This window comes from Bombus vosnesenskii, unplaced genomic scaffold, assembly GCF_011952255.1.
Source record: "Bombus vosnesenskii isolate JDL3184/JDL3185 unplaced genomic scaffold, Bvos_JDL3184-5_v1.1 scf7180000014167, whole genome shotgun sequence".
NCBI classification, from domain to species: Eukaryota; Metazoa; Arthropoda; class Insecta; order Hymenoptera; family Apidae; genus Bombus; species Bombus vosnesenskii.
Window position 1 is genome coordinate 540 of NW_022883389.1, and position 16754 is coordinate 17293.

Sequence of the window (16754 nt, forward strand, 5' to 3'; positions counted from 1 at the left end):
CTAATAAGACTCTGTATCCTGCTTCACTATATCCTAATAGAATTCCCATATCTGCCTTCTTGTCCCATTTGGAAACTCTTTTTTGTTCTGGCCTTCTTACAAAAACTTTACTTCCATATAGATGTAGATTTTTAACACTTGGTTTTTTCCCGAAGAATATTTCAAAAGGTGTCTTTCATTCTATAGTATTCGCTAATATTCGATTTTTCAAGTATGCCGCTGTACAAACTATTTCCGGCCAGTACCTTTTATGTACTTTCGCTTCCGCTAACAAGCAACGCGCCATGTCCATCACTATTCTATTATACCTTTCCGCTGTCCCGTTTAATTCATGTACGTATGTTGGGCAATTATTTATTCTTATACCTTTATCCCTAGCAAATTTATAAATTCGATTATTTAAATATTCTTTACCATTATCGCATCTTAATATTTTTAACCTCTTGCCCGTTCAATTTTCGGCTTCATTTACGAACTGTACGAAAGAATCAAAGACCTCATCTTTTGATTTTATACAATAGATCCTAGCTATTTTACTATAATCATCGATAAATGAAATGAAATATTTTTCTCCATTGAATCCGGTAGTCTTAAAGGGACCACATACGTCCGTATGAATAATTTCCATTATTTCCTTCGCCTTAGTTCGATTATTTTTGAAAGGTAAGTTATGCATTTTGCTTTCTATACACACCCTACATTTCAAAAGTTCCTTTTCAAATTCATTCGGTATGCCAGTCACTAGCTGCTCTTTACCCAAAATCTCTAAATATTTAAAATTTACGTGTCCTAGCAGCCTATGCCATCTTTCCTTTTTACTCATACCACTACGTTCGGCGCTGTTTACTGAGTGCTTCTTCCCTTTCAATATACTTTTTATTCTATATGTCCCATTCTCTTTGAACGCTACGGCTGTAAGTTTATTATCCTCATCTATTACTTTCGCAATATTTCCTTTGGAAATAACCGTATTCTTATTGTCTGTTAGTTTACCTAAACTAATCAAATTTGCGGACATTTCTTTCGCGTAAAATACTTTCCTCATATTTATTTCATTTTGTATTCCGAATGCTTCAAAATAACTTATAACATTCCCAACTTTTGTCGCTTTTATCGGTCTATTATCGCCTAAATATATATTTACCAGTTCTTTTAGGTCGATAGATTTATTGAAATAATTTATATTATTAATTATGTGATCGGTGCAACCGCTATCTAATAGCCACACTATTTCGTTCTTACTTATTTCATTCGTCTCACTGCTGTTTGCTGCGTGCGCCGTTGCTATCCATATGCCTGCTCTTGAGTTTCCATGCTCGCCCGTGCCGGTTGTTGATTGACGATGAAAGTTTCCATGTCCTCTGCTCGTATTGCCTTTGTTCCCTCTTCCTCTGTTTCGACCACGTGTTGGCCCATGCCAATAGCCGTTACTGCTTCCCGCTTGGACGCCATTTTGACACTCTCTCGCGAAGTGTCCTAATCTTCCACATCTGAAGCATCCTTCCTTTTTTGCAGAAAAGGCGTTGGTTTGCCTTTCTCCTCGATTGGATTTATTTTTCTTCTCTGCTATCTCTATTTTATTTTTTACATACGCTACCGTTTGGTCCTCTTCTTTCAATGCGTCTATTATGTCCGCTATGTAGCTGTATTCTTCGGGTAACGTATTCAGCATGTAATTCAGCTTTTCCCTCTCACTTACTTGTGCGCCCGCACTTTTTAAGTCATTGATTAATTTTTCAAAGTCGTTAAAGAATGATGCTGAATCACTGTAGTTCTCCAGTCTTATGTTTTCCAATCTCCTTCTGCATACGATCTGCAGTGCCGTCGACTCTTTCAAGTACATTTCATTGAACCTTTTTATTATATCATACGCCGTTTTTCCTTCCCTAACATACTCGAATTGTCTGTTCGATATTGCACTATAAATTATATTTATCGCCTTCAAATCCTTTTTGTCCCAGTCTTCATCGTCTCTTTCGTTCTTCATTCTAGTTGTAACAACCTCGCATTCCTTATATTTGAGAAACATCGTGATTCTTTGCTTCCACATTCCATAATCCTCACCATCGAATATAGGTATCATGATTTCCGATCTCTCCATTTTAATTGATTCTTCTTTTTTTTCTTTTCTTACTCAAGCGTTCCTACGTGCTCGAAGTATATTTTTTTCTCTGAAAGTTTTTTTTTTTCTTTACTGAAAACTCACTCGCAAGATCGTAACCACGCACTAAATATCTTGCAAAACTAGTAACCACGCTCTGCTACCATGTTAAGGAAATTCGAGGATTTGGGAATACAAATAATTGACTATATTTCCCACACAACAGTTATACATCCATATTCCACTCTGAAGAACGTCTTGCACGCACGCTGGTCGCCAACCGATTATCCTAGATTCTGCTAACATCTGGCAACAGTCTTTTGTCTCCACTAAGCCTTGACACACACTCTCATGTACAGTGTAAATGTATCACTTCCCTAACAATCTTGTATTTTATGCACTCTCTGTGTCCGAATTTCCAGAAGCTCTCTATCTTATGAAGTGTTTTAGATTAGCCGGAAAATTTTGTACGTACATACAAGAAGTATACGATCTAAGTGGAATATTCCATTATTCTCTTGATACAACAGAAACGAAATTTACAGAACTTCTCAGAAAGTTGGTTTATTATTACCAAATTAATAGAATTAATATACGTTTATCATCTTTACATACCTAAGTCGTGGAGGTTTGTCGTGCGTAAAAAATTAGTGTCGTTTCAAAGTTACATTTCATACATTTTAAGCCTATAATTTGTAACGTAAAGAAAGAAGGAATATTATATTAGCGGCATTTTTGTAGTCATTATATATGGTTTCGATGGCATAATTAATCAGTATGAACTTACCAGTCTTTAACGGAAGGACAAAAAGAAGAGCAGACGGCACACAGACCGCAATCATGATCATTTTCAAGTAGTATCTCAAACTGCCGTACATCTTCGAAAACTTCGTTAGTCGTAAGGGATCAAAGGATGATGTCCGTGCTGCGGAAAATAGATGAGAAGCGGCTATTTCAATAACCACCGTGTAGGTACTGCACTAGCCAGAAGTATCTGCGACAGAAATCAGAATACACTCGTTTTCGCATGGTTGGATCAATTTCGCGTGGGACTAACCTGATTGAACCTAACGCGGCGAACCAGGGCACCAGGCGAGCGCATGCACTACTGCGAGCCCGAAATGCCTGCTCTGCGAGGCGCTTGGAACACCGTCGGTGCACAGGATGGGGGGACCGGCCTGCGCCCCCTCGAAGAAGGGAACGAAAGGAGCCGCCCGCGGATCCACGGCTGCAAGAGGCAGCGAGAAAGGCTCCCCGCCGCAAAGCGACCCTAAGCCCGCGAACAAGGAGGTAGGCACGGAGGAAGCCACGAACAAGGAAAGGCCACCAAGGAACTGAGAATGCGCATCCTCCAGACTAACCTGGGAAGGTCAAGGCGAGCACAAGACCTGCTCCACCAAACCATCCAGGAGAGCACGGTCGCCCTGGCGGTGGTGGCGGAACCATACAGAGTTCTGGATGGCCCGGAGTGGGTCGGAGACACGGACGGAATGGTTGCCGTCACCTGGACATCAACGCCCGGGGCGTTTGCCCACGGAGCCCTGCTGGAACGGGGCAACGGGTACGCCGCGGTCGAGTGGGCGGGGATGATGGTGGTGGGGGTGTACGTGTCACCCAACAGCGGACGGGCAGCGTTCGAAGAATTCCTGGACGGAGTTGGCGACTGCGTCAGGCGACGACTCCCCCGACAAGTGCTCGTCCTGGGAGACTTCAACGCGCATTCCACGGAATGGGGGAACGCCAGGACCAACGCGCGCGGCCGCACGCTATCAAACTGGGCCGCGGGACTTGGTCTTCTGCTAGTGAACAGGGGCTCGACCAGTACCTGCGTGATGTGCAGAGTGAGCTCCATTGTTGACATAACATGGGCCTCCCCCGAGGCATTCAGGCGGATCTCAGGCTGGAGAGTGGCCGAAGGGGTCGAGACGCTGTCGGACCACCTCTACATATTCATGGAGGTGGACGCACCTGGACCTGGAATGCCGACGACAAACGACGGGCGCGGCCCGCCGAGAGGGAGGCACGCGCGCCCACCACCCAGATGGAAAATAAAGGAGAGGAACGAAGACCTACTCCGGACGGCTGCTATAGCAACAGCTTGGAGCTGGGAGGCCTCGACAACGACGACCGAAGCAGACGTGGAAGAGGAGGCCGAGAACCTCCGCCAAGCCATGACAGCAATCTGCGACGCATCCATGCCACGAGCCACACCAGGCACGGTGCGAAGCAGAGCAGTTTACTGGTGGAACCCCGGCATCGCGGAACTGAGGACGAGATGTGGCCGGGCCCGAAGACAGTACCTAAGGGCCCGCCGCTGGCGACGACGCGACGAAGAAGAAGTCTCCTTGCGCTACCGGACGTGCCGCGCGCAACGGCGCTCGCTACAGAGGGAAATTAAAAAAGCAAAGGACCGTGCCTGGTCCGAACTGGTTGAGACAGTCGAGTCGGACCCATGGGGGAGGCCATACAGGACGGTGACACGGAAACTGCGCGCGAAGGGCCGCCTGATAACGGCGGAAATAGAACCTGCACTGCTGACGCGGATCACCGGAACGCTCTTTCCCCCACAAGAAAACAGAGCGGCGGAACGGCCACGGGAAACGACACGACCGCTGGAATGGAGGGACGACTGGGAAGTCACAGAGGAGGAGATATGGGAGGCAACCAGAAGAATGACCGCCCGCAACGTGGCACCGGGCCCGGACGGAATCCCTGGCCGGATCTGGGGGGAAGTGATGGGGGTCATGGCCCCCAGACTCCGGCACCTCTTCACAAGATGCCTGAGGGAGGGAGTCTACCCCCGGGCGTGGCGGACAGCGAGGCTGGTCCTGCTCCATAAGGAGGGCCGACCGACGACCTCGCCGTCAGCGTACCGGCCGATATGCCTACTGGACGAGGTCGGCAAACTACTCGAGAGGGTAGTCGCCGCCCGCTTGGAACGACACATAGCGGGCCAAGTGCCAGGTTTGCACGAAAGCCAGTACGGCTTCCGGAAGGGGCGCTCGACGATTGACGCGGTCAGACGCGTACGAGCGATTGCGGAGGACATGGTCTCCCGGAAAGGCGTGGCGCTGGTGATTTCCCTGGACATCGTCAACGCGTTCAACACCATGCCATGGGACAGGATAGTGACGGCCCTGGAGCACTTCGAGGTTCCCAACTACCTCGTCCGATTGATCCGGGCCTACCTCGACGACAGGTGGGTGTGTTACGCCAGTAAGGAAGGAGAGGAAAAGCGATCCGTCGAGCGTGGCGTCCCGCAGGGCTCGGTGCTGGGCCCCATGCTATGGAACGTTGCGTACGACGAGGTACTACGATGCCCACTACCCCCAGGCGCGGCCATAGTATGCTATGCGGACGACACCCTAATCCTGGTCGAGGGTCGTGGCTGGCACGAGACGCTGCGCATTGGCGGAATCGCAACGGCCTGTGCGATCCGTGCCGTGAACGAACTGGGCCTGAGAGTCTCCCCTGCGAAGTCGGAGGCCACCTGGTTCTTTGACAGGAAGAGGCGAGGGACACCACCGCCCGGCCTATGCATAGACATGGCAGGTAAAACCGTCCGGATGGGGTCACAGATGAAGTATCTGGGACTCACCATCGACAGCCAGTGGACGTTCGAGCCGCACTTCGACTCACTGATCCCGAAGGTGTCAGCGGCTGCCAATGCCCTGTGCGGCCTACTACCGAACATCGGCGGGGCCGGAGACGCGGTGCGCCGACTCTACGAGGGCGTCGTTCGGTCACGAGTGATGTACGGGGCCCCAGTATGGGCGGACGACCTGATGGCAAGCCGTCGCAGCATCCTGCTCCTAAGAAGGCTGCACAGAGTGACCGCCATCAGAATCATTAGGGGATACTGGACGGTGTCTCACGCGTCGGCGTCCACCCTAGCCGCGTCCCCCCCGTGGGAGCTGCGGGCGCTGGCGCTCAAAAAGAGATACACCCGCCGGAGAGAATGGCACCCGGGAGAAGACCCCACCGAGCAGGCGGCTCCAAACGACACAGGAACCGCCGAGGAGGACACATGGAACCTGTGACGATCCCAACTGATCAACGGGAGAAGCGAACACCGAGGCGCGGATGCGGTCCTACCAAACTGGGAGGCATGGAGGAGCCGCCACGGCCTCCCACTCACATTCAGGATGACACAAGTACTCCCGGACACGGCGTGTTCGGCGAGTTCCTGAAGAGAATAAGGCGAGAGACGACAGACATCTGCCACCACTGCGGAGAGGGCAGGGACACAGCGCAGCACACCCTGGAGCTCTGTCCGGCGTGGGAGCTGCCCCGCTACACCCTGCGGCACGCCATAGGAGAAACGTGGACCCCCTCAGCGATTGTGGAAGCGATGTTGAGAGGGTCACAGGAATACGAGGCCGTCCGCCTCTTCTGCGAGCGAGTTATGCTCGCGAAGGAGCGAGCGGAAAGGGAGAGAAAGAAAAACTCTCACCCCTGCAGGATAAGACGATGGAGAAGGATGGCAGTCAGACGACCCAGAGCCGCCCCGCCACTACCCCAACGGACTACGACCAGAAGAAGTGACAGCACTAGGAGCAACGACCTCCCCCTAACGCCCACTCAATAGCCGGCTCGAACAAGAGAACGCGAGAAGGGGATGCAACTGAAGTTAATTCATAAGAGGTTCCTGGAGCACCCCTGTCACGCGCATAAGATGGTCATCGTGGAGTTTTAGTCGGTAGGAGTCCGACACTACTCTGCTGTTACGCGATTATTGCAGCAGCGGAGTGTCCATGAGGATTTCTCCACGTACAAAAAAAAAAAAAGAAGGCTACGTTCGCGGGTCGATCGAACACGTTCTGCGTCTTTCCTCGGCACCAGCGTCAAAACCACCCTCGACGAGCGCAACGCACTGGTGCACCTGCAATATTAACCACTGGTCTTTCCTTTTTCGCGCGATATTATATCAGCACCTATGATACCATTTCAAAGACCGCAATCAAAACATTAAATACCGCATTAAAGCCACACAATAATTCGCAATATTCATTCGTAAACGTTATTGTATATGTGCTTAATTAATCGTTATTATGTTTCGAATGATTTACTACCTCGTATTCCATAAGCAGATATATGGTTCATTTTCACCTCAAGTACGATATAATTTGTAACAAATATTTATAATTCACAATGTAAAATATTTATAATTCATTGGAAATATTATTCTATCACGGTATAGTGGTCAAATTTCACATAAATCACAAACATATGGTAGTCAGAAGCTATACTCACGACATGACAAATCATGATGATGTCATGAAAAATGGCGTCCGTCCATATATATTCAAACGCAACGAACAAGTTCGAACTTTTCGAGAATAAACGATTTGTTCGATAACATCTGTCGCGAGCTTCTCTTCCTTTAACGATAACAATTGACAACTAAAGCTCGAGAGGCTCGTAAGGATGAACAGCGACGAGTATCTAGAAGCTATGTACTCACCTGGGCAAGGAGACTCCAACACCAAGGACGTTGGAAGTTTCGAGAAGCGAAGATGGAAACTGAAGTAGCACGTCAGGTCAACTCTGGCAAAAACTGCTAAAGAAAGAAAAATCCAACTAATTTGTTTCCAACAATAAAATGAAATTAATTTGTTTCACAAATTATTAACTGGATATTATTCAAAAATTATTCAAAATTCGCTTGATTGATTCAGGGCCCGGGACACTTGGGTCATGCCATTTTGGTAATGGACGAAAATGGCAGAAGGAAGAACGACCGTTTTTTTCATATTTCTCTTTCCCCGGGAAACGAAAGAATGCCCGAGCACCTTGTTTCATTTCTTCTCGACATCAATTTCAATCTTTTTAAACGAAATATAATCTGAACGATGAAAAGTTCATTCAAATAATGCTCCGCGCCAGACACTCACGAAAATTAAGAAGAAACACGGAAAATTCGCGAATAAAACGGATTTCTTTGTCCCAGTGAGATAATAAATCTCGTACACGTATTGGTTTTTAAAATCAATATATCCACCAATGTGCACTCGTTTAACAAGGGTGATGGAACGTGCCAAAAATCTCTCAAGAGGGTCTTGGCAACGGAAGAGTCGAAAATGTCACAATTATGAATGAAAAATTCGAATAGTTGCTGATTTTACAGTCGAAACCGATAAAGAACTCCAGATATTCCCCCAATTAATTTACAATAAATTCGCGAAAATGATCGATTGCTGACGTCATTGTATTCTAGAAAGATTGTAAAACGATAAGAATTTATTGAAAAAACTTATATTCGATGATAACACTTCTAATAAGAGTACTAAGAGGAGCGATTCTGTACTCACCTTCCTGCCTCGAAGTACCGAACGCAATTAACCGTCCGCCCAGGATGGAACCGTTCGGAACTTTTGTAAGTCACTGCACGGCCGCTGCTTATGGTGGAAATGTAATAGATATAAGTACAGAGCGCGTGAGCGAACTAAAAACGCGATAGAGAAGTAGAGAGAGGATGTTCCGTCCTTGTCTAATGACGCGCACTTGTACAGGAAATATGTAACAGCGGTATACGAGCAGCGTCAGTGTCCACTAGTGTGCATGCCTGATTAAACAAGGACAGGAAGTATCTATACATGGTGTTCTCTTTCTATTTCCATGTTGCATCCATCTTACTATACAGTACACACACTCAGCTATTCTATCATTATATTTGTGCGTTGCTTATGTGTGAACCAAACATTTCCACGACAACAAATCGTTTGTCTCTTGTTTGATGCTCGGTTTTCAACGGAGTTAAAAGAATTTTTTAAGAGAAACGTAATGGACGGGTTGTTTTTAAAGTAATAAACGGAAATTCTCGTATCCATTGAGAAACGATAGGCGATTTGAAAGTATCACTATGAACGGTGATTTATCGATGCAAGGTAGTATGAATAAGATATTTTATAATCTGCGAAAAAAGGTAAGGAATATTCTAGATTTTAGATTTTAGATTTTAGATTTTAGATTTTAGAATTTAGAATTTCCACGTCACAGACGAGTGTGTTTTGTTATTTGATTTGTAATATTGCTGCAGTTCTCTTAATAGCTGTTCGTTTCATGCGATACTCGCACATAGTATCTATGACTTTTGCTTCTAACAATTTTTATAATTAGGCTGTATCAAATATTTTTAACGTTCGTGTTTCATGAAAAATCATGTGTAACTCGTTGAATTCGCAAATGTAACAAAAAATTCCATGAAAAACCTTATATTATTGTAATTAAAAAATAATTATATTAGGAGGAGAGTCGTATTTCGGAACGTCATCGGAACATATTATACTTTGTATGTGATTATTTGGAACACAATGGGTGAGTATATTATAATTAAAATATATTCCTAGTTTCAATTCTTTTGAATAGTGTCAGTGACCAATCGAAATAGAAATCAGTGGACATCATGGAAAGAGAAGGCGAAACCAAATTTAAAAATTCGACATCGGTAATTCAGTAGTTAAGAATAACTCAATCGATAATGTAGATTAACTAGTTATAAACAAATATATGAAGTATAAATTCAAATTATTCTTATCCATCTAAAAATTGGAAATTAAAAAGCAAAAGACAAGAAATTATCTTCGAGGATTTATATAGTAAATACATTCTTTTGCCTGTCTTACCTAGAGATAAAACAGTTGTTTGATGGTTATCTTATAGTGTTCAGTCATTGCGAAAAATATTTTTAATTAGTTAAAAACTATAATTAATTAAAAACTACATTTTTTATGTATATAGACGTTAGCGATGTATTATTCCGGGAAGCTCGTCTATCTCCCGAACATCGGGTTTGCGACAACATCGATTTGGAAATTATCGTTGCAGAGTATGGAAATTATTACAAGATGAAATTTCAAAAATATCCCATATTGTGTAAGAAAATAACTGGAAGGGAAATGACGAGGGAAGTGACAAATGCAAGCAAAACGTAAGAATTTAAATTATTTAACGATATTAAACGGTATTCAACGTATTCAACGTATCGTATTACAATATGATCCAGTGTTTGTAGAAGTATTGAGACAAAAGCCCAATCTGTTAGTAAACAAGCGAGAAGTGAGCCTGTGAAAGAGACGAATCTACAGCAGAAGATAACTGATGACAATACGAATCATATTAATCTCGCAATGACAGTGACGTCAATATTCCCCAATGAGAGTGATGGACGTTCATCAGAAGAGCTATTTAACGTCCCAATGGAACAATCCATGCAATCGAAGATATTGAAATGCATTGAAAAGCTTTATTCAGATAATCCGGAATTACGAGGCTGAGGACATCTCATGCGTTATTTTCGATTAATATACATATCGTAAAGCTTTTAAACGATAAAATTCCCGTCGATAAACCGTCCAACGTATATCGACGATGACGTGATTTCAGTAACGCTTCAAATATCAAATTACGTAACACTTACTTAATATAGAGAAGACGCCATTTTATCTTTGTATCATCACAGGAGATCATAGTAAGCAAATTAAATGTACATTGGGATGACGTTATAGGCCTAGAGGAATGTAAAACCGCTGTTAAGGAGGCCGTTGTGTATCCCCTTAAGTATCCTATCTTTTTTGATGGCCCGTTTTCCCCTGGAAAGGTATTTTGCTGTACGGCCCACCTGGTACAGGTAAGATACTCGTATTCTTTTCATTTCTGTACGTGTTTACAAGAAATATACAAAACAGGGAAAACGAAGTTAGCGAAGGCAGTCGCGACAGAATGCCATTGCACCTTTTTTAACATAACTGCCAGCTCATTGGTCAGCAAATGGAGAGGCGATTCCGAGAAGTATATACGTGTAAGTTGCTTTGTCTATGTAAGTCTCTTTGTTCCTTTGTCTATGAAGGAGAGATTCTAGGTATAAAAAGATTTGATTTTATTTTTCGTCATTTATATATAAATAGAATAGTTGTTTGGAAAACGAAATGATATCATATTCGTGATGAGGCAATGAATTTAAGGAATTTCGAATATAATATTTAATGAATAATACATTTGTTAAACTGAACAGGTTTTATTTGAACTTGCCTATAGTCATTCGCCTACAATTATTTTTATCGACGAGATTGACTGGATCGCCACAAATAAAGGAGACTGTATATTGTCTGAACCTGCAAAGAGATTCAGATCAGAACTTCTTTCTAGATTGGATGGATTAGTGTCTAATGAGAATTCTAATGTAGTTCTTCTAGCTACAACTAATTCCCCTTGGTACGTATATCACGTTATTTCAATGTTTTCTAAGTAGAAAATATCGTAATATTTCTCCAAATTCCAAATATGTTATTGTGTTGTTTGAAGTATTCCTTCATTATTATTAGTATAATAGAACGATAATATTTATTGTAAATATGTTATTAGGGGCATTGATGCAGCTTTACTCAGGCGTCTCGAAAAGCAAATATACGTATCATAACCCAATGAAGTTGCTCGACTTGGTATATTCAAATTATACCTTAGCAACCACTTATTAGAAAATACAGATATTGTAAACCACATAGTAAAATGTACTGAAAGATATTCTTGTGCAGATATAAAATTGCTTTGTAAGCAAGCGTGGCTACTAGAAATAAGCCCGATATGGAGGAGACTTGAAAAGAAAGAAACACCTGTTACCACTTTGAAATATGAATTAAAAAGTTATGAAATATTAGCAAAATTGTTAAAAAAAATGTCACCTACAGTTATGCAAATAGATAAATATGATACGTGGAACAAATAAATACGCAATCGTAAGGACAGATATTGAAAAATATAAATAAATGCATTATCGTTCGAGAAATCATTCGCATGTGTGTGCATGTGTGTATGCGCGCATGTGTGTGCGCGCATGTGTGTCATGTGTGTCATGTGTGTCATGTGTGTGCGCGTGTGTGCGCGCACGCGCTATAGGCTAAGTTTAAAATGTTCGGTTGTATTATATCCTTGTATTATATATGTCGGAGATGAAAGGAAAACCGGAGCCTTCCCTTTGCAATTTTGAGGAAGCCTTCTAATGCTTTAGCCTAGATTTTATCATAACTGTAATTAAGCAATTGTCATTTGTAATTGTTTGATATTTGTGAAAGCGAAAGTGGGTTCGAGATGACAACTGGTCGCCGAACGTAGCCACGGTCACGGGATAAACGTTTTGCCTGACGAAGGTGTGGATCGGTTGTATTGTTCTCCCTAGAAATCACATAGAATTGTACTTTAGAGATGTCGATATAATGGGACACACGTTGTATTAGGAATCAATCTCCAGACAGAAACTGCCTAGCAACGGCGTTTGAATCTTTCTCGATGTTTCCAAAGAGTATACAACAAACTTTTGACAGAAATTGCCTAGCAACAACGATTGGAACCTTCTCGATGTTTCCAGCGAGCATATAACAAACAAATGCAGTCGTATAGCGAAAAAGATTTTCATCAGATATTCATTCGTGTGATCGCCTTGGAAAGTGATACATCGAGCAATTTACCGAGTGTCTTAGCAATCGTATTTTTTTGTGTTTAAAATTATTCTACGCATAGTAAAAAGTTATCCCGTTGACCGTGGATTCGTTTGAACCCAGGAACATTGTTAATAGCGTTAATTAAATTCATTATTCGTTAAATTTATTATTCGTAAAACATATTATTCGTTACTCTTATTATTCGTTAAACTTATTATTCTTTAATCTAATCATTAGTTAAACTTATCATTTGTTAATCTTATCATTCATTAAACTCAATATTCATAATATTTTGCAAAATCTTGTATATTCGCGTAAATATAATCTCTGTTTCGTAAAACAATGGCTAATTATTCGTTCCTCTTATTGTTCGTTAAACTTATTAATCTTTAATCTAATTATTAGTTAAACTTATCGTTTGTTAATCTTATTATTTATTAAACTCATTATTCATAATATTTTGTAAAATCTTGTTTATTCGCGTAAATATATTCTCTGTTTCGTAAAACAATGGCTAATTCAAACGAAGGATCATTACGCGCCTTAAATCCTAATGATAACCCGACATATATATGTGAGTGTATTTTATCAAAAATATGTTTTTTATGTTTTTTTATCTTAGTAATTATTTTTAAAAAAGTCTTAAAGTCTTATATGAAAATAAAGCTGTTCTTTATTTCAAATAATTGAAGTAAATAAATACAATGAGTTTTATATTTTATTATATCTTATATTATTGTTATATTGTTATTGAAAAAATTGATATAATCAACAGTTCTTCCTGTTCTCTTGATTGTTTCTTGCTCGTTTCAAACCATGATAATAACCTACAAAAGAAATAACATAGTCCATTGAAAATTTAATATACAATAAAATACTTATATGAAATAATTACCTGTGTAATATACCATGTAACCACTAATATACCATGACATCAACATACTTGAAAGTGCGTCTGTATCATTATCTGGTGATCTAGTACATTTTATTAAAATTTCGTATTTTTTTTCCAAATAAAATGTTAAACTTATTCCAAATTACTTATTAATATTAGAAGTATTCAGCATTCCATTAGAATTTTTAAATTGTACTTACTTGGCCATTAATTGTGGTGGTAAAGGAGGTGCAGGTGGCATTATATCAGTCATCGAATTGAAAGATGGTCCCGGTATGAAGTGATGTTTATACGCATTTGCTTCTTCAGAGTCACAATCCATTTTTTCTACATTATATTTTTTCGAATTTACATTTGTAGAAAAATTAGTCTCACAAGTCTCATCGTTCTCTTCATTGAATTTCTCTTCCAAAGCTTTCTTTTGTTGTGCTATTTGACTTTGCAAACCTTCTGATTCTAAAAGAGAACTCAACTCGACTTTCTGTGTATTACCATAGCCTAAACACAGAGTAAAAGAAATTTTTGTCATTTAATAGAATGACTGAGTGCCATTCGGTTACTGTCCTTACAGGCAATGTATTAGAATTTCCCGTGCATAAATGTATATGTATAAATGTTTGCCTTGATATATGTAGTAATAATCACTCGTCTAATGAGGAGAATTATATTCCAAGCAGCTAATAATGAACAATAAGTAATATGCATGTTTATGGTTCATGACCCTATATCCCACGGGTCTCCCCATAGACATTGACAGGTACTCCTGCCCAGTTAAGGACCTGCTGAATGACACTGTGATAGACTATGCGAAAGCCTTTACTTCATATATATATGTATTTTTAGTACATTTCTTAATTGACATAACCATCATGCTAAAGGTATTACCTACAAATTTTACAACACACGTACTGTTGAGGTTATTCGGTGTGTAAACAGAGAAAACACGTGGATAAATTGTAAGGTAGAAAATATATTTAAATAGAAGTGTAATAAGTAAAAATACAATTTGAGCTGGTCCAGATCCGCACGCTAGCTGTGTTACCTAATAACTGAAAAACCCCGAAGCCAACGTCGCCTGTCTACTGTTTATGGCCTGACTTCGTCGCAGTCTTTTGTCTACACGCTGTCGATGGCTTCAGTGCTTGAGAAAACTAAAAAAGACCAGATGTAGAGTTTTCTTAGAAGTGAACTTCAACACCCTCCCTAAAACTCTACATCCCTACAAACAATTATCTCAAATTTACAAATTATCTCTTAATATTTTCTAACTCTTGTCGTAAATATCTGAAAATTAATTTGTCAATGCCTTCTCAAGTACATTTGCCAGCCGCCTTTCTCTTTTCCATACAAATTAATTTATTACACAAAAAAAAAAAAACTAGAAGACTAAACAGATCATGTAGAGTTTTTCCTCTTTTTTTTTGAGAAGTAATAATCACTTCGACACCCTCTCTAAAAGCTCTACATGTTTACAAACAATTACATCTTAATATCTTTTTTACTTTTCAAACCTAACTTTTTCCTTAAATATTCAAATCTCGGTTTTGGCAACGCCTTTGTACATATATCTGCCAATTGCTCTTCGCTTGTTACATACGTTATATCAATTTCGCCTCTATTGTATAAATCTCGCAAGAAATGATATCTTACGTCAATATGCTTACTTCTTTGATGGAATTCTGGATTCTTAATTAATTTCACGGCACTAGTATTGTCTACACATAGCATATACTTAAGGATCTCTAATTTACATTCAAGAAATATTTTCTTTAGCCACATAATTTCTTTCGCTCCTGAGGCTGCACTGACATATTCAGCTTCGGTCGTAGATAGAGCTATACATTGTTGTCGCTTACATTGCCATGTGATGGCCGCATTCGCATACTTACATACAACGCCTGATGTCGACTTTTTTGTTTCTTTGTCGCCTGCATAGTCAGCGTCGCTAAAGGTTTCGAGACTGCCTGCTTTTGTATATAAGAGTCCCATGTCTGCGGTCCCTTTTATGTAGCGCAAAATTCGTTTGACTAATTTCCATTGATACTGGTTTGGATTCTCTAAGTGTCTCGCCGCTATATTTATTGCAAAACTAATATCTGGCCTACTTACGGTTTGTAAAAACATTAAGTTCCCTACGGCTTCTCTGTATGGTGCGTTACAATCATTATCGCCTATGTTACTTTCGTTCCAATTAGTCTCGATAGGTGTAGAAACACTGTTTGCCTCATTCATATTAAATTTTTCCAATATGTTTTCGATATACCTACTCTGATGAATGAATATTGAACCATCTTCTAACCTATTAATTTCAAGTTCAAGAAAACTCTTTACTTCTTTCGAACTCGTAATTTTGAATTCTTTATTTAAATCATCGAAGAATTTATCAATTAAAGATTCGTCTGAAGCTGCTACCAGTCCATCGTCTACGTATATGGTCATCAACATTAATTTGTCGTCTTTTGTATAAATATAAAAACAAGGATCTGCGTTAGTCTGATAAAATTTTAAGTTCGAGATAAATTTTGTGAAACGTTCCGTCCAACATCTTGGAGACTGCTTTAAGCCATATAGGCTTTTTAGCAATTTACAAACCCGATTTGTACCATCATCATAACCTTTAGGTTCTTTCATATAAATATCTTCTTTCAGACTTCCATATAAGAATGCGGTTTTAATGTCGAACTGTCCGAGGTGTAAATTATTTTTGGCTGCAATACTGAGCATTAATCTAATTGTGTCAAACCGAGCAACGGGACTATATGTTTCCTTATAATCTATGCCTTCTTTCTGTGAACACCCTTTTATTACAAGTCGCGCTTTGTATCGTTCCGAGTTGTCCGGATTTAGCTTTATCGTTAAAACCCACCTATTGCTAAGTACCTTCTGATCTTTAGGTTTTTCTACAAGTATCCACGTCTTATTTTCATGGTGCGATTTCATTTCATCATTCATAGCTGTTTCCCATAACTCTTTCTTTTCGGATCTCATCGCTTCATTAAAATCCATCGGTAATTTTTCCGCCACGTACGTTACTGGGTTACCATAAAAATCGGTTCGTTTGATCTTATCTCTATCTCTCAATTGTCTCACATTGTCGCTAGTTCCATGAGGTTGTTTTTCATGTTCACTCTCTGCACTTTCATACGTACATGCTCTATCGCTCTGCGCACTCACATCTTCGCGCTCGACAATTTTCGGTAAACTTAATTTTACGAATTTCGCATTTTCTAGTTCAGGCTTAAATATTACGTCACGGCTTAATATTACATTTTTTACTGTTGGCACGTACACTCGATACCCTCGTTCGTCATCTAAATAGCCT

At 40.8% G+C, this 16754-nt stretch overlaps 1 long non-coding RNA gene and 1 pseudogene across 2 annotated transcripts; one reads left to right on the top strand and one right to left on the bottom strand.

The window, feature by feature from the left end:
- Positions 1-7457: 7457 nt before the first annotated feature.
- On the bottom strand, positions 7458-8831 carry LOC117239764. Of its 2 annotated transcripts, none has more exons than XR_004494526.1 (2): positions 8413-8831; positions 7458-7658 (listed from the first exon to the last, which is right to left on the bottom strand). It is a non-coding gene; the product is annotated as an uncharacterized LOC117239764 (long non-coding RNA). The 2 variants fall into 2 exon arrangements; XR_004494525.1 differs by having other exon boundaries at positions 7458-7661.
- Positions 8832-9326: 495 nt separating this feature from the next.
- LOC117239763 lies at positions 9327-11783 on the top strand (annotated as a pseudogene).
- The last annotated feature ends 4971 nt before the right edge of the window (positions 11784-16754 follow it).